This window comes from Babylonia areolata, chromosome 12 (genome assembly GCF_041734735.1).
Source record: "Babylonia areolata isolate BAREFJ2019XMU chromosome 12, ASM4173473v1, whole genome shotgun sequence".
NCBI classification, from domain to species: Eukaryota; Metazoa; Mollusca; class Gastropoda; order Neogastropoda; family Buccinidae; genus Babylonia; species Babylonia areolata.
This window is the reverse complement of record NC_134887.1, coordinates 25,376,251-25,395,139: the sequence shown is the minus strand read 5'-3', so window position 1 is coordinate 25,395,139 and position 18,889 is coordinate 25,376,251.

Here is an 18,889-nt window from a genome sequence, read left to right as displayed (position 1 = left end):
AAAAAATATAAATATAACAGTAAATGCATTATACTCAATACCTAAAAACTTGGATTTTTTTAAAAGTGTATCACAAGTGAGTCTTGAAGGCTTTGCCTTTCTTGTTTGTTGTTGCTCTAATTGTCTGTTTGTCTCCCTTTGCCCCTGTCTCTACCTCCCAGTCTGTGTATGTCTCTCTCTTTGTGTCAGTGGTTCTGTGTCTATTTGTCTGCCTGTCTCTACCTCCCAGTCTGTGTATGTCTCTCTCTTAGTGTCAGTGGTTCTGTGTCTATTTGTCTGCCTGTCTCTACCCCCCAGTCTGTGTATGTCTCTCTGTTAGTGTCAGTGGTTCTGTGTCTATTTGTCTGCATGTCTCTCGCCGCCACCCTCTCTTGCCCTCCTTCATTTCCTACATAGACTATACTCCATCGTCATCGTCCAGTGCAATCGTCGTCATCAGTCATTATCACCACCACAGAACAGACAACCATGTGAACACGCCAGTCATTTTTTACATCCTTTTAATAGTCACATACTGAAAATAGATAACAGTGCAAATACGTAAGTCGTTTTTGGCTTGCGTGGAAAAACAAAATGAGTTAATTCAATGCAAAAACTGTTATTCGTGTGTGTATGCGTGCGTGCGTGCGTGCGTGCGCGCGTGTGTGTGTGTGTGCGTGTGTGTGTGTGTGATGAATTTTACTAATAAATATTCTCTGGAAACACTTTGTTAGGATTCGACAGACAAAAACATAAAAATTGTTTGTCATTGACATATTTAACAGATTAATCTTATCTGGAGAAACAGACATATAACCATCGATATTGGTGAATTGCTTATCCCATTTGACTAAGACTGTCCAGAACAAACTTACACAACATTTCAATAAACGACCAAAATTTAGTTTTTGACGGCGAGCAAAAGTATATATAATTTGGTCAGCTATGTACAGTAGTTTACACATGGTTATTACAGATACCATCACAGAATAGACAGCCATGTAAATAAATCATCAGTTTTAATCTTCATTATCGTGATATGAATAAAATATGCGTACAAAAAAGACAGGAGCCAAGTCCAGCAATTCCCCATCCCCCGACCCCCACCCCCACCCCCACAAATATTTTGGTCTCTGGCCTTCTTTACGGGATTTCAATGCCAAATCGCGGTGTACAGCTGGTGCAAATTTATACAAGTCAACATTTGGCGAGTTAATCATATGTATCCAGTTAATCATATGTATCCAGTTAATCACACGTATCCCCATATCTATCGCTGTTGCTGTCTCTCTCTCTTCACCTCAGTAAATAGTTACCTCTGTCTCTGCCTCACACCCACCCGATCTTCCACTATCTCTTTGTTCCCAAATATGTCACATTTCAGTCTCTCTCTTTGTTCCCAAATATGTCACATTTCAGTCTCTCTCTTTGTTCCCAAATATGTCACATTTCAGTCTTTCTCTGTGTTCACCTCCCAGTTAAACTCCACTTGAAGTTTTAGCCGCTGCTCTCTGAGGTGATTATACCTGACAGTGACACACTCTAGCATGCAGTGGTGTGGGCGATCCCAGCACGTGAGACACGCTGATAATCCCACGTTTTTACGCCACGCAAACGCATTTCATGGAAACAACTTCACGAACATGATTGAGTATGCACAACTACAACACACACACACACACACACAAGTTCATTACCTGTAAGTATTCTAACACATGACTCTTTACTGTTTTTACCAGTTAGCTGATTTTATGGTTCTTTTTCTCGTTCGTCAGATGGACAGTTTTGTGGTTAATCAATTGGTTTCCTTAGTTTGCTTCCATTGCCCAAATTTCCTTCTCGATTCCAGATTTCGATTTCTTGTTACATTTGTAACTGTAAACAGTTCGAACACGTTCCCATACACATAAACACATACACTGCGCACACTATTTTCCACGTCTAAAATCACATCAGTGAACAGACGTTAGATTAATTACGAATACACACACACACACACACACACACACACACACACACACGCACGCACGCACGCACGCACGCACGCACACACACGCACACACACACACACACACACACACACACACACACACACACACACAACCACCATATGCAACCACCAGTGCTGGGATAAAAGCTTGAAGATAGTTCAAATAGGGTATATATATTTTTTATCGTGTATATAGTGACGTAAAAGTCTGCACATGTCGACAACAAATATTCAGATATATTCGCATAGACATCATCCAAACAATCCTGCTAGATGCACACATCCACACACACGCACACACACACACACACACACACACACACACACACACACACACACACACACACACACACACACACTACTCAGACATAGAAAATTGTATGTTGCATTTATTGATTTTCGAAAAGCTTTCGATACTGTTAGAAGAGATAAGCTCTGGAGAATTCTGAGTGTCAATGGTATCAATGGAAAATTTTTAAATGCACTGAAAAGTATTTACACAGTTGTTAAGGCGCGTGTTCGCGTCGGAGGTGACCTCACAGATACTTTTCTATGTCCTCGCGTGCTGAAACAAGGCGAAGTATGTTCTCCTGCATTGTTTTCATTGTTCATTAATGAGTTAACAAAAGAAATTAATAATCATGGTAGGTACGGCATTCAGCTTTCACCAGAGTTTATCCAGATTTTGATCTTGTTATTCGCCGATGATGTTGCCTTGTTATCTGACAGCATAATTGGTCTTCAAACCCAACTGAATGTTTTGTTCGAAACCGCCAGACGCCTTGACTTAGTTGTAAACCTTGATCAATCAAATATTGTTGTCTTTAGAAATGGAGGTTTTCTTGCACAGAACGAGGCATGGATGTTCGGTGATGCACAACTGAAAACTGTTAGCATGTACAAGTATCTTGGTGTCCTTACAACCCGACTTTCTTTCCAACCCTCTATGCGTGATTTGTCTGAACGTGCGAGAAAGGGATGTGCAGCTATCTTTAAAATGCTTTGGTCTATTGGTGAACACTCCCCTAGTATTTTTTTCAAACTATTTGACATGCAAATCAAACCAATTTTGACATACGGAGCATAAGTTTGGGGCTTGACTGGAAATCAAGAGTGCTTTGAAAGGGTGCACTTGTCTGCAATGAAACGTCTTTTGGGCGTGAGTCAGAGAGCACCAAGACACTTGATTTACGGTGAACTTGGTCGCTATCCCCTGTATGTGACCACCTACTCCAAGTGTCTTAAATTTTGGCTTCGTATTGTTTTTATGGATAATGACCGTTTCCCTAAGAAAACTTATAATATGATGTTATCATTGCAAAGTCATAATTATTGTACTTGGGCTTGCTCTGTGAGAAATGTTTTGTATAAATTTGGATTTGGTGTTGTTTGGGAGGCTCAGTCAGTTGGTAATGTCAAAATGTTTATGACTGAATTTAAGCAGCGTCTAGTTGATTGCTTTACTCAAGACTGGCATTCAGCTCTCCAGTCTCACGATTTTTATGATGTGTATTCAGCTTACAACCAGTCCTTGTCACTTAAACCTTACTTGAATAATGTCAAATGTATAAATATGCGCCGTGTTTTTTCGCAGTTTAGAATTGGAATGTCCAACTTACGCTCACACTTTTTGCAGTTTAACTATGATGGGCAAAGTAGGAATTGTCCTTTTTGTGATGACACTCCGGAAACCGAAATGCATTTTCTTTTGGTCTGCCCTAAGTACTGTTCCCTGCGTTCTCAGTTTATTCCTGCTAAATTTCACAAACATCCAAGTGCATCTAAGATGTCCATGTTGTTATCTTGTGCGAGTGAGAGATTGAGTGTTAGTATATGCAAGTTTGTATTCAAAGCGTTTTCATTACGAGCAAATGCTCTAGAATCGCTATCGATGCCCATGTAGTTCAATGGTTGTCCTAAAATTCATTTCCTTCTATTAATTCTGTTTGTCCTTGTGAACTCCATTGTTATGGATATGTGGTCTGACAATTAAAATATTTCGACTTCGACTTCCACACACACACACACACACACACACACACACACACACGCATGAGTATCAGTATCAGTTGCTCAAGGAGGCGTCACTGCGTTCGGACAAATCCATATACGCTACACCACATCTGCCAAGCAGATGCCTGACCAGCAGCGTAACCCAATGCGCTTAGTCAGGCCTTGAGAAAAAAAGATAATAATAATATATATAAATGTATATAATTATGTATATTATATAATAATAATAAATAAAATAAAATTAGTAACCAAACCAAAAACAAACGTACACAGAATGAGTTCATTACAATAACAGTGCTTAGGCTAACAAGACATTGATAATCATGGTTGAAATTAAATAAACCCATATAATGTGAGAATCGGATTTGAGTATCGAGGGTATATGGTAAAAGGTGACACTCACAAACGGCCAATTTTTCCGGGCAAAATATCCAAGCATTCAAACCCAGAGCAGATACTGTTTCAGCTTTTCGATCCGAAATTGTCCCCTTTTCAGTGTGGAATTGAGAATCGCATTGTCAACCCTTTTTAGAACGCTGCACTGGAGACTGAAGAGAGTGGTAGGGAGATTTAAGATATTTTGTCACGAACGTTTCTGTGTGTTGTTTTCCCCTGATATATCTTAAACCTGTGTAAGTAAAATAGTCATAACTAAGAGAGTTTTTAGTTTCCCCAACATAGCAGATTTTTTTTTCTTTCACAGCTCAATTTTTCTCTGGTCGTGAAGGTCTTTTTCGCTTGTGAACTGAATAAAAATGAGTTTCTACGAGGTGTTCTGAGCAGATCACAAATTGTTTTTGTACATTCAGAACAGCCTGTAGCTTTTTTGACTTCAGTTGGAGGGGAAGCATAGATGACATTAAAATCTCATTGTATCGCTGTTGTGGAGTATTCGCAGTTGTTTTTTGAGCCACGTTTAAGAGGGTGGTTGAGGGCAATGTGGTTTTACTGGCTTTAAATACTTCAGAGTAGAAGGCCTTATGGTATTTTCTGATTTAGATTTGGCTTTTTGGAGTAGAGGAACGGGGTTACCACGCTTAAACAACAACAACAGCATGACCTCACTATTCCTTCTAAAGTCTGTACGCTGGAACAAATACATCGTAAGCGTAAAAACTGATTAAATGATACTTCCTTTATACAATGGCGGGGGTGGCATGAAATGAAATGCATGTGTGTGAATCTGCTTTGTGAATAGATCAATGGTGATGAAGCGACTTTCATTTTAAAAGAATATCCAAGAAAGAAATTATAAATACAAAATGTATGCAAGCTTTTGACTGTAAAATTCATGGTTGGGTAGAATGATGAACAGGTACCCCTCCATAGAACTTGACATGGTCTGTGAATTTCTTCCAGTTATCGGTGTGTATTTTAACGGGGCTCTTTGACAACGTCTATGTTACGAACATAACATTTTCATTAAAAATAAAAGAACCCAAAGTGGTATTCCATTTTTTGAATCATATTAAGTATGTCTGTAGGAGACTTCCTATACAAAACTAAGCAGCTCGGTAACGTAATTTCTCAGCCAACTGTCTACAAGTTTAAACTGTTTCAATAGGTCCACCAATACTAGAGACTATCGGACGGCCTGAGGGATCAGTCATATTTTCGTCAATTTTAGGTAAGTGATAAAATGTGTTTTCTCACCTCGCTTCGGTTAAGCCTGGCCGATCTGTGAGTGTCATCACTAATAGAAGAATCATTCCAGTGTTTGTCTATGATCTCATATTGTGTTGTATTATTGCATTACTCTTTTGTTTGTAACAACAGATTTTTCTGTGTGAAATTCGGGTTGCTCTCCCAAGAAAGAGTGCGTCGCTACACTGAAAGTTATTTTCCACATGTTCTTATATTTACTGGTGTCTCGTACGACGACAGCTCCATTGTCAGCAGTACTAATTCTAATACTGTGTAATAGTAATAGTTCTCTATTGGCCATAAGTTTCCGTTTGAGTTCGCGAAGTGCTTTGTTTTCGGCGATGTCCAAGTTCATGCTGGGTTTAGCACTAGTTTGGTAGCCACGTGTGATTCATCAGGTAGCGTCACAATATGCATATGATAGCTGAGCGATGGTGTTGTGTATTATATATATATATATATATATATATATATATATATATATATATATATATATATGGGGTGGTTTATGTTTATTAACGCGCGCGCGCACACACACACACACACACAGATATAGATATATATATATATATATATATATATATATATATATACATACATATATTTTTTTTTCTTTTTCCAGCTCTGTCGAAGGTGCTGTGTGCCCGTAAAGAGAAAGGGGAGAAGCATGGTCAGGTGTTTGCCATTAAACAAATACTGAAGTCCAAGAAAGCCAAGAAAAAGGCGTACCTAGCACGGGAATTGAGGGCCCTGCGGGAGCTGCAAGGAGCACCCTTTGTTGTTGGTTACCATGGTACCTTCAGCACAGCCACGCATATGTTCATGGTGCTCGGTAGGTTTACTACCATTTTTTTTTTCTTCTTCTTCTTTTTTTTCCCAATTATTTCTTTGTTGTTGTTTGTTATTTCGTCTTTATTTCTTTTACTCAGAAGTTCAATCTTGCTACTACTACTACTACTACTGATGATGATGATAATGGGCATTTATAATGCGCTGTACCTGCTTAGTGTGCAGTGACCCAGAGCGCTAGCAGTCAGCAAATTGGATACTGGTATATGTGTAGCATTCAATGGGGTATTGGTGTATTTGTCACATTTTATGGGGTATTGGTGTATTTGTCACATTCTATGGGGTATTGGTGTATTTGTCACATTCTGTTGGGTATTTAAGTATCTGCCCCATTCAATGGGGTATTTGTGTATCTGTCGCATTCTGTGGGGTATTTATGTATCTGTCGCATTCAATGAGGTATTTCTGTATCTGTCGCATTCCATTGAGTATTGGTGTCTCTGCCGCAGACTACGCACCCGCAGGAGACCTCCTGGGCCTGATCAGAAGGCTGGAAGAGCAGGACGTCCACTTCAGCCATCACCAGCTGCAGTTCTACCTAGCTGAAATTGTCGAGGGCTTGGATCACGTACACAGGGTACGCATACAGTGGCACAGATGCATGAGGTTTTTGTCGGTTTTATTGTTGACAGACAAGAAAAATACAAATATAAAATTCGATGAACTCTTGTACCTTGAGACAGAATGAGAGAGAGAGGGGGGGGGGGGGGGGTACTGGTACTTTGTGTTGGTGTGAAGCCTTGCAGTGTGTGTGGTGTGTGGGCAGAGTTACATCGTGCACCGTGACGTGAAGCCGGACAACATCCTTCTGGACAGAGAGGGGCACGTCATGCTGGCTGACTTTGGAGTCTGCCAGTTTTTGGACAATACTGATGTAAGTGTGTGGGGGGGAGGGGGGGAGGGGAGGGGAGGAGGAAGGGGGGTAGTCAGTGGGTGGGTGGGTGGGTGGGAGGGTGGGAGTCGTGTGTTTGTGGATGTTTGTGTGTAGGTGTGGTAGGCTGGGTCTGGGTGGCAACTCTTGTGAATGGATGGATGGATGTGTATAAGGACTATGTGTATGCGCACGTCTGCGTGTTGGCTGTTAATCATAGATGATACACAGTACAATGATTGAACAATTCTGCTGCTACTACTGCAACTTAAATAAATTATTAGATCTTTTCGTTGTTGTTGTTTTATTGATATTGGTCCAGTGATAAAACAGACAGTAAAATATCGCAAGCTGCTGTACAAATGAATGTCAGTAACAAGTGGAATATGTTGTTAGCTTCTGAAGTACTCTGTTCTGTTCAAACGGTTCATGCAACAGAGTGGGGAAAAATAGATGAAAAGAAGAAATATGTGGAGGAACCAAGCCAAACGCGTTTGCAGACGAAACCCGATGATGTCATTACAATAGATGATCTAAATGAACCAATAGCAAGATGCAAGAAAGATACTGCTCCTGGCCCAGACAAAGTTCGCTACTCGGATATCAAGGAGCTATCGGAAAGAGACAGAAGCAACGTTTCAATCTGTATCAAAACAGTTCCCACGTGTCGTGCCGGAGGACTGGACACACAGCTTCGTGAAACCCAAACCCAAACCAGGGAATGATCATCGTCAGGTCAGCGGCTACCGGATCCTAACTATGCAAAAGTTGGCTTGAAAGCTCATGGAAAGCATAATAGCCAGGAAACTCGCAAGGGATCTTGAACAGAGACACATTCTCCCTCCAAATCAAGGTGGTAACAGAACAGGTAATTGTCCATTGTTATGGTAAGATGCAGCTGCTTTCGCATGTGAGGTATATGAAGTATTTCAAAGGAAGGAAGAAACATCACCAGTAGCAAATGACCTGTAAAATGCTTACAACAAAGCCCAGTTTGCACACCCCATGGAGCTGCTAGTATGGAGAAAGCTAATAAGATAGATAGCAGCAACACCTCAGGAAAGAACCGTCGTCCTTCGTCTTGGAGACTGGATGTCTACATCCTCTGACCCTCCATGGGACTGCCACAAGGATCTCCGCTCTCTCCTGTCCTCTGCAATGTCTGCAAGAAAGGACTTGCAGAATTGAACAGCAATTGAGTAGCTCGGGTGCTTACTGTTGAGGACGATGGCCCAGTTTTTAAATTTCGAAAGATGCTCAATAAAGAAATACAGCCGTCCGTAAGCAACTGAACAATATCAACCATTGGTGCAAGGAGACGGGGTCTTCCATAAATACTGTGAAAGCCCAAACGCTGTTGTGCACTCTTATCAACTAATCTGCGAGCAAATCACCACCAGCTGTCTCAATCGTTCGTATCGAGAAAACTGACTGTCAACGGTATCTAGGAATACAGTTCGACAGGATACTGACCTTCAGAAAACACACTGAAAGCACTGTTCTAAAATGCAAAAAGGGTTTTTCAGTCTTAAATGCAGCTAAAGGCATTGAACAACGCCACCTCTTCCGGCTACACCTGTCACTCGTTCTCAGTGTGATCGACTGCGGACTCGGGCTAACAACACTGTCTCAAAGCGGCCTACTAAACTTAGAAAGAATTCAAAATGTCGGAATGAGGCTGATCCTCGGAACAACGAAAAACACTTCAACTGAGACCATGCGATGCCTGCTTAACCTTTCAATACAGGCCAGAAATAATTTAGAACAGGTTAAAGCCTATTTCAGAGAATGAAAAAAAAAATTAAAACAACAACAACAACAACAAACCCACTGCATAATGCAGCAAAGGAACCAAAAGGCAGCCGTCAAGGACGCGGAAGATCAAGGGTGGGCCAGGGAGAAAGCGCAGTCCAGCTTGTATGCCTGGTACAAGACCTGAAAGGAAAAAAAACATGTGAGGAAAACACTGAAAACCTCAAACATCTCTTCAACACAGCCATTTCACCCATTCTGGGAAGACATTGTAGGGAATGGCCAGAGAGCAGAACTGATGCGGAGGTGAAGTTACTCATGAAAGAAAACAATAAAGAAGAGGGCATTATAATATATACAGATGGCTCAGTCACCAAAGAACAATCCGACTGGGTGTTCACTCAAAGCAAAACGGAAAAAAAAAACAATTAGGGAAGAGAATTTCACGTACAACCTCCAGTCTGACAATGGAAGTTGAAGTTGTGACACATGCTCTCCACATGCGCCTGGAAATGAGTATGCCATGAGTCTGACTGACGTAATGAGCCTACTACAAAACGTTGAAAGTGGAAAGTTGCATGAGGCAATACGCAACTTTCAGATTCAAAAGCTAACATTGATATTACTGCCCTGGACATGCAGGTGTTGAGGGAAATGAGCGAGCTGTCAGGTTTGCTGGATGCTCAACACCAGCGAGCGGTCTACTTGTGGGAAAGTCAGAGATCATAAGAAAAGTAAATGAGTGCCTAAAAAAATACAGGCAGTGCAAGGCCATCACACAACTGATCGCCGTAAAAGAAAGAAAGACAGAGAGAAGGAGCGGCCGTTGGTCTTGCATGAAAGGTAGTGCACGATCCTTTGCTAATCAAACGAATATTGATATCACTTCAAAACCAATATTAACATCACTTCCAAACCAACAACGCGAAGATTTCTTCTGAATGGAACACTCTGTCTGGGCTTTCCCAAAAACATTAGACTGAGCAACATGCTAGGCGCCAAGTTCATGGCATCAGCGATCTTTTCCAAACCCTCTTGCGGCAAATCGGTGTGTGTGTGTGTGTGTGTGTGTGTGTGTGTGTGTGTGTGTGTGTGTGTGAGAGAGAGAGAGAGATCTGTGTGCGTGCGTGTGTGTGTGAGAGAGAGCTAGAGAGAGAGCTGTGATATGTAGGAATGTGTGTGTGTGTGTGTGTGTGTGTGTGTGTGTGTGTGTGTGTGTGTGTGTGTATTTCTCTTTTTTTTTTTTTTTTTTTTTTTTTTTTTTACAACAGATTTCTCTGTGTGAAATTCGGGCTGCTCTCCCCAGGGAGAGCGCGTCGCTACACTGAGAGGGCCATCCATTGTTTTGTATTTTTTCCTGTCTGCAGTTTTATATGTTTTTCCCATCGAAGTGGATTTTTCTACAGAATTTTGCCATGGACAACCCTTTTGTTGCCGTGGGTTCTTTTATGTGCGCTAAGGGGGTAATGTGGAGGATGGGGGTCGGGGGGGTGGTGGGGGGGGGGTGCGGGGGTATAAATGCATGTGGTGTATGTGTGCGAGTGATGGGGGTCGGGGGGTTGGGGGGTGGGTGCGGGGGTATAAATGCATGTGTGTGCGTGTATGTGTGCGAGTGATGGGGGTCGGGGGGGTTGGGGGGGGGGGGTGCGGGGGTATAAATGCATGTGTGTGCGTGTATGTGTGCGAGTGATGGGGGTCGGGGGGGTTGGGGGGGTGGGGTGCGGGGGTATAAATGCATGTGTGTGCGTGTATGTGTGCGAGTGATGGGGGTCGGGGGGGTTGGGGGGTGGGGGGGTGCGGGGGTATAAATGCATGTGTGTGCGTGTATGTGTGCGAGTGATGGGGGTCGGGGGGGTTGGGGGGGGGGGTGCGGGGGTATAAATGCATGTGTGTGCGTGTATGTGTGCGAGTGATGGGGGTCGGGGGGGTTGGGGGGGGGGGGTGCGGGGGTATAAATGTATGTGTGTGCGTGTATGTGTGCGAGTTTGTGTTGGGACTCATTGCTTTTATGTGCAGGTTGTAGTGTTGGGATTGTGTGAATTAGTTTGTGCGTTCATATCTGTGAGACTGTTATTTGTAGCATATCTGGTGTGTGTGTGTGTGTGTGTGTGTGTGTGTGTGTGTGTGTGTGTGTTGGGACTCATTGCTTTTATGTGCAGGTTGTAGTGTTGAGATTGTGTGAATTAGTTTGTGCGTTCATATCTGTGAGACTGTTATTTGTAGCATATCTGGTGTGTGTGTGTGTGTGTGTGTGTGTGTGTGTTTTGTGGAATCTGCGATACGTGTGTGTGTGTGTGTGTGTTTTAATTAATCAGTGATATTCATATTATTTTATTTTATTTATTTATCTTTTTTTCATGTCTAGTTTTACTTAATTCATTCATTTATTTATTTGTTTATTTATTCATTTATTCATTCATTTTAATAACTCACTTGTGTAAACAAAGTGAGTCTATGTTTTAACCCGGTGTTTGGTTATCTGTGTGTGTGTGTGTGTGTGTGTGTGTGTGTGCGTGCGTGCGCGTGCGTGCGTGCGTGCGTGCGTGCGTGCGTGTGTGTGTGTGTGTTGTTGTTCTTGTTCTTCTTCTTCTTCTTCCTGTCTTCAGTTTAACGTCTTTCCACATGAAGTGATATAAGACGAAAAACAAACTATAACAACTATAACAAATGTCATATAGGACTACGCAGCAATCCTTCTGCAATAACAAATAACATATTGGAATTGTTAATAACACATTCAAAAGAACTTTTGGTGAAGTCTGGCAAAAAAAACATTTTGGATTCTGACATTCGAATATTACGTGGTTGCTAGAAATATGTTCTCCACATCACATATACATCAGACATCTTTGCTGAACTTAGTTATAAAAGCGTTCAGTTTTATCCTGTTTGATAATGTATGAATCTGTCTTAATCTTATTGAATTACTGCATGTATTTGACTGATATTTCCCGGTCGTTGAACATTAATTACACTATGGTTTAAAGCTTTGCCGTTTTCCTGGTATAATTCCCTGACTTTGTTCCACGATGTTTTTTTCTAGTATTCGATAACCCTCTTGTACAGATAGAGGCACATCAAGTTCTATGGCTCCCTGTTCGTTTTTTGCACCTTTTCTTGCAGCCCTGTCAGCCCATTCATTGTAGAGAATACCTAGATATGAAGGAACCCAGCAAAACGTAATATGTGTTCCTTTCAAGCTTAACAGATGTAAAATGTGGCTGATTTCTATTATGATCTTTGATTTGTTCCTTACAATTTGATGAGTTTAAAGCACATAATACAGATTTGGAATCAACGCAAAACAAGACTTGTAGAAGGCAAATTGGAAGATCAAAAATATGATTTAGAGCCATAAGAACAGCAATAAGTTCAGCAGTAAATATTGAACGATTTTTACCAATATAGTATGATCTTTCCGTTTTCAGTTCTGGTATGACGAAAGCTGAACCTGCTTGGCCATTGTCTAATAGTGAGCCGTCTGTGTAGATCTGTAAATGATCACAGTATCTATTTTGAAGGTGTACTCGGACTTCCGTTGCCATGATATTCGGATTTTAATTCTTTTTAATGTGAGTATGATTAACGTCAAAATGTGCTTTATTCATTTCTCAGATGGGGTATGGACTTACGGTCTTCTGTGTGTTTACGTCATCTGAATTAAATTTAGACTTTTTGAACAGGTTTGACACAAACGTGCCAATGGGTGTTAAATAAGATATGTTTTCTTTTGGTTTTTTAGCTCTTTTGAGGAAGATGTTTTCGGATATAATTTTTACTTCCTCTGATGTATAATTTTCAGTTGTTGAGCTTCTCAATACGTATTTAGCACATGCGAGGTTTCGGTATTCATCTAAAGGTAGTACTCCTATTTCTTTGTATGTTCCGAGGGTCGATGTATGGAAAGGTACTCCAAGGGCAAGTGTATATGCTTTACAGTCTATGCTTTGAAGTTTCTTTAGCAAATATTTTGGAACATTAAAAAAGACTTCTTGTCCATAGGATAGTTTGGATCGAATAAGTGATGATGATAAATGTTTCAAAATCGTTGTATCTTGTCCCCAGTACTGAGTACTCACAATTTTTAGTAAGTTTAAAGATTTCCTTGCTTTTATTATGATATATTCAATATGGCTATTCCAAGTTAGTTTTGAAGTAAGTATCAATCCTAAAAACTTAACAGTATCTTTATACTGAATTGTCTAATTTTCAATCTTAAATGTTGGTAATTCTTCTGGGTTTGTACCATTGTTAAAAAGCATAACGTGGGTTTTTTCTGATGATAATGTAAGACCATTATCAGCAGTATATTTGTTTAATCTATTTCTCTTTGGAAATATTTCTTGATGTAGTTTAAAGCCCTTTCGGATGTATTCCGTTTCATAGTTACATTCATCCACATACATATATCATCTGCGTATTGCACTAGGATCACATCTTTTGATAAGTGTTTAGGTAAGTCGTTCAATAAGATTAAATAGAACAGGGGCAATAACAGAACCTTGGGGTAATCCCATGTGAAGAGTTTTAGGATTTGAGTACGTATTCCCGACCCGTACCTGTATACTTCTTTTACTCGGGAAATCTTTGATATAATCATAGAGATGTCCTGAAAAGCCAACAGATTTCAGTTTAAAGAGTAACTTTGCATGCCAGACTTGATCATAGGCTTTTTTCCACACCAAAGAAAGTTGCAAGAACGTTTTTTCTTCTAGCGAATTGTTGTTTTACATGTGTTTTAAGTTTTACGAAATTATCAATTGCAGATCTACCTCTTTGAAAGCCCGCTTGGTTAATTGCGATAATCTATTTTTTATGACAATAGTACATCAGCCTTCTCAAAACTATTCTTTCCATTAGTTTACCCGTATGTGATGTTAGTGCAACTGGCCTGTAGCTGCTCTTATCTGTTTTGCATTTTCTTTGTTTATGAACTGGTATCACAATAGACTGTTTCCATTGTGTTGGCATTAAACTATCAATCCAGCACTTTTGAAAAATCTCAAACAATAAAAACAACATTTTCTGGTAAATGTCTCAGCATCTCTTTTGAGACTGCATCAAGTCCTACAGATGTTTTCTTTTTAGGGAGGGATACTAATGCTTCTTTAACCTCGTTGAGTGTGAGTGGAGCATTGATGTACTGACTTTTATTAGGACTTGGATCTGTATAATTACTTTTGCTCTCTTCTTCGGTTACGCTGCTGGTCAGGCATCTGCTTGGCAGATGTGGTGTAGCGTATATGGATTTGTCCGAACGCAGTGAGGCCTCCTTGAGCTACTGAAACTGAAAACTGAAACTTCGGTTCTGTGTTTTCTGTTTTCAAGTGAGAGACCTTCCAATCGCATAGACTCCGAGAACATTTTTACAAATGTTTCTGCCTTCCCTACATTGGACGGGAAATCTTTTTCTTTTATCTTAATAGGACAAGATGGCAAATTTATGCCTTCTTTGATTTCATTAAAAAAAAATTTCCATACCTTTTTAGTATCTTTATGATCAGAAATCTCCCTATTACAGAAGGAAGACCAGTATTGTCTTTTTGCCTGTGCAATGACCATGTTGCTATGATGGTTTGCCTTTTTCTTTTCAGTAAGATTCTCTGGTGATTTGTTGTTCAGATAAGTTATAAATTTAGATTTTTTTTTATTATCTACTGCTGCTTCACAGGCTGGTGTCCACCAAATATTTCCTGAATGCTTGCTTGATTTAAGTGAATTGTATTTTGGAATTTATATGTCGGCAGCTTGTAAAATGGTGTCAGTAAAGAAGGAATATAATGTATCTATATCCGCGGTGTTTATGAACTCTGTGTTATAGCTAGCAAGCATACTTTCGAAGTTCTCCCAGTTAGCATCTTTATAGTTACATCTTGGAATTTTATCTTTTTGAAATTCTGAAGGTCTTTGAGTTTCATTAAAAGTCATGATGATCGGTAAGTGATCACTTCCCATTGTATCTTTATATGTCGTCCATTTACATTCTGAATACAACGTAGGAGATATGAAAGACAGATCTATAGCAGATGTCTTGTGAGTGACAATATCAGGGATTCTGGTAACGCTGCCATCATTTAAAAGGCTCAAGGAGGAATCAACAATATTTTCTACAAAGCGGTTACAAGTAACTGATAGGCTCCACAATCTTTGTCCCAAAAAGGAGAATGGGCGTTAAAATCTCCCCACAATCAACCATTTTTCATTATCCTGAATATTATGTAACCATTCCGTATTTACTTCGTTAGGGCCTCTCGGTAAATACACAGAGGCGACACGTAGAGTAAGGTGATCACTGAACTTAACACGTGCCGCGCATGAATTAAAATCTGGAGTGGTGTTGGGTGCTGGTGGAGAGCATACACTGTACTCTATTCCTTCTTGAATATATAGTGCGGCACTGATTTTTGTGGCAGTATCTACATGCTGGTGCACAGATGGATAATAATAACCTGGAAGCTTGGGTAATTTATTCTTCTGAACATTAAGTGATTGTAATATAAGTGTTTGGTAGTTATTATTTGCCAAATGTTGGATGAGATATGGTAAATTTGTGAAGATCTAGCATTCCACTGCATAACCTGATTGCATGTTTGCGAATGGGGGGCATTATGGAGGAGAATATGTGTATGTTGGGTATAGTGTGTGGAGGGTATAAGGAAAAAGAAAACAAGAAACTCTAAGTTAGAAAATAAAATGAATAATAATAATAATTATTATTATTATACAATTTGTGATTGAATCAACTACTTATACGACTGTGTGTGTCTGTGTGTCCATGGTAAACTTTAACATTGCCATTTTCTCTGCAACTACTTTGTCAGTTGACACTAAATTTGGCATAAAAATAGGAAAAATTCAGTTCTTTCCAGTCATCTTGTTTAAAACAATATTGCACCTCTGGGATGGGCACAATTTTTTTTTTTAAAGAAGCCAAATCATATGCAAACTGAATTTACTGATATATTTATATTTTTTTATTCTCTAAATTTGGCACTTTGATCTGATATTCTGACACAACAAGAGCAGTCATTTTGATCATTTTTTGTTCAAACAGGAACTTTTTTTGCTAAGCATGGAAGTTATATTTCTGGTGCATGTCTTTGATGCAGATAGTAAAAAAGGGAAATTAATCTGTAATTAATGCTAGGGGGGTTAATTTGCTTCAAACTGATCTTTCTCCTCTTAAACATTACATTTTGAAATTATACTCAATACATAAAAAGCTTGTGTGTTTTACTCTCAGTGTACAGGGCTTTCGCTATGTTCATTCGCCCAAATGGTCTTTTTCGGAAAATACTAAAATCAATACTACGAGTGGACTTTATAGATCTACTGGCTGAGCCCTGAAGGTCATGGGCAAAAATCAACTGCGTAAACATATTTATACATATTCAAAGCGGGTGCTCATATTCCTCGCGAACGCGAAGGACGCCATTTTGTTTCAAGTTGTTGACCTGCCCGTTCAGTCCTATATTCAATCGACAATACACGATAACATGTGATGGAAAGTTGGAGAAGGAGACCGTTAAATATTTATTCAGAGAAAGATTTGTGAACGCCTCATCACTTACTGGATTATACCTCAAACTGCCATAAAAATAGCAACAAAATCAGTCGGAATTCACAGTTAAAAATAATAAACCATGAGAGTTAATACCCTTGATGAAACGTAAAAATTTCCAGTCTTGACTTCTCAAAATGAAGTCCTTTTCACTTCATACGACGTTTAGAAGTACTTGTACTTGGCTCTACATGTTATTAGTTTAACAAAATACTCAATTTTTATATCAACTTTAAAACTATAAAACTAGAGTGAACATAAAAGAGAAATTGAATCGACCGTGTTGTACATTTCCAGAGGAAACGGCTAAATGTTGCAGTGTGATTGCGGCGATAAGCACGTCTCCTTTACCGCGGACTTAAAAAGAATTTTTTATTGCCCTTGAAGATGTTTTGAATGCCCAAGATACACCAGAATAATATGATTTAAACAGCGTTCTCACTGCAAATACCGCAATCGATTTATCGCCCTTTAAAAAAGCATGTTTAAATGTTTTTTTTTTTTTAACGCCAGTTAAGGAGCCACGATAGTGTATTGGGTAAGACAGTTTCTTCTCACCCGAACACGCGGGGTTCGAATCTGCCATCAGGAATTTTTTTTTTTTTTTCTTTCTTTTTTTTTTTACCCGAAGCTATATAATAACAAATACAGAACACATTTTAACGATTACATTTTTTTAAAGTGTATCACAAGTGAGTCTTGAAGCCCTTGCCTTTCTTGTTATATCTTATTTTATTCTGCACCAAGCCAAGGTCAGACCAGAGAGTGTAGAAGGAGGGAGAGGGCACACTCCCTTCTTTCCCCTATGTGCAAAACTGAAGCCTCGCTCGCTCGCGGCGCGCCGCGTCCCTCACCACCCTCTCCCTTCCCCCAGACAGTAGATAGCAGCCAGGCGCAAAGGAGAAGCAACACAGAAAAAGCATGTGCGTGTGTTGACTGTCTGCGGCATGTCCCCCAAAATAAATACGTGGGTTATCGACATAATTTTGCAGATTCTCCATAGGTTTTAAAAGAGATACAGCAAAGAGAGAGAGAGAGAGAGAGAGAGAGAGAGAGAGAGAGAGAGAGAGAGAAACACTGACAAGGCGACAGAAATAATGACATATATGTTCATTTATGTTTTACCTTTTCACTCTCCTCATCCACACCCCACACAATGTGATATACACAGTTCTAAATAATATTATCACAGAGATAACAAGTCTGACATAATTATATCAAAACACTTGTACATATAAAAGCTACAGCAATTTAAAAACATACAAATATATACAGTAAATTAAATTACCTGCTTTTTACTGTGATTCATGGCTGGTTCTGGCTTTTTTGGAACTTGCAGGGTGATCCTGTCGACAGGGCATTTTTCTTTTTGTTGTGACTTTAGGTGGTGGATTTGGAATGTTGAATAATGTGGGGACAGCATTCCACACAAGACTCAATTTTTCCGCACTGGGATTCATAAACTGATTTGGCTCAAAATGTTCAGAGCAAAGTTTGCAGTCAGTGTACAGGTACTCGCTGGTTTTTCCCTGTAGATCAGCTCGCCTGGTGTTCTGAACCCACTTTTTGCATCTGTACAAAAAAAGCAATATAGCATTTCAATATTTATTTTCATTCAGTTTTCAATTTATAGAAACTGGTATCATTTCATCCTCAGTTGTTCTCTTCATCCTTCTCAGTACTATTACTACTACCACGACAACAACAACTACTACTGATGATGATGAAGATGATGATGATGATGACAAAGCTGGTGCTGCTACTACTGCTGCTGTTGCTGCTGCTCCTGCAACTGCTTCTACTATTACTGCCATTCCTGCTAAACTGAGTGATTACTGATTACTAGAAAGATTTGACTGGCGTCTACTGCAAGTAGTGATTACTATTACTATGACTGCTAGCTGAGCAGTCTACCATAACCACTACACTACAACCATAGCAACACATTCAGTGTTGCATAATTATATCAATGCATCACTATGGTTCTAATCACTAAAACAGTGCCTCATTTTGGGTTCAGTTTTGATGCCGCTCTAATGTTGTCTGTCCCAGACCCAAAGTCACAATCACAAAACGTCACGGATACCTTTCACAGCTCTACTTTCGGTTTTGCTGAAAACTACTTTCACTTTGCACACTCGGCTAAACAAAGCTCTGACTAACGAATGTAATAACGACATAAATGTCCATATCAACACGATACTTCATTAAACAAAATCATGAAACGCTT